General features: G+C 32.3%; 1 pseudogene; it reads left to right on the plus strand.

Annotated features, from left to right (window-relative positions):
• The first annotated feature begins 326 nt into the window (after positions 1-326).
• On the plus strand, positions 327-445 carry LOC112485607 (annotated as a pseudogene).
• Positions 446-904: the final 459 nt, after the last annotated feature.

The raw sequence follows: 904 nt of genomic DNA on the forward strand, positions 1-904 counted from the left end.
TACTAAAAAGGAGCTGATAAATTTTAACATTCCAAGAATTTCCATGATTTTGTTTGAAACTGTGGCTTGTGTTTTGCTTGAGCTACAATTTCACTTAATACATAAAATTAAGGCAAATTCAGGTAGGAAATTAAAGAATTAAAATACTTATTTGAAATTAAAATCAATGTTATTTCACCAATTTGTTAGTTGCTTTTCTACAGATGTTGAACAGTATTCAGTATGTAGCATTACATAGCAGGCTAAGAAAGACATTTATTAGCAATTACCCTGCTATTTAGTTTGAAAGTGATTTTAGAAAAAATAATTATCAAGATAATTGTCTCATCTATGGCCATGCTACCCTGAACGTGCCCGATCTCATCTGATCTCGGAAGCTAAGCAGGGTCGGGCGTGGTTAGCACTTGGATGGGAGACCACCTAGGAAGACCAGATGTTGTAGGCATTAAAACAAACAAACAAATAAATAATGTTAAAAAAAATCCCCCCGAAAAGATAATTGTCTCAATATATACCTTGTTTGCATGTGTGGAAACACACGATCTCATTTATTTGTTTCTGTTAGATAAATGGACAAGCTAAAAGTTTGCTAAAATCTATTTTCTGACTTTATTTAAAATGAAAATACAAATCAAAAAACTATAGTTAAAAATAAATCGGATCAAAAGTAGTTCTAAGGTCAAGTATATAGTGTGTCTTTTCACTTTTCCTCTCGCCTCCACCAAGCACACACGGACACACATATGCACACACATACACACATGTACACATAGACATATACACATACACACATTAGTGCACTCACAGACATTTACAATTATTTTGATGTTTTAATTCATCTCAATTAATCAAAGATCAGTGTTTATGTCTTTCTTCTCTCACTATATAATATGCAAGTACCATT

The sequence above is a fragment of the Pteropus alecto genome, unplaced genomic scaffold (assembly GCF_000325575.1).
Source record: "Pteropus alecto unplaced genomic scaffold, ASM32557v1 scaffold5, whole genome shotgun sequence".
NCBI classification, from domain to species: Eukaryota; Metazoa; Chordata; class Mammalia; order Chiroptera; family Pteropodidae; genus Pteropus; species Pteropus alecto.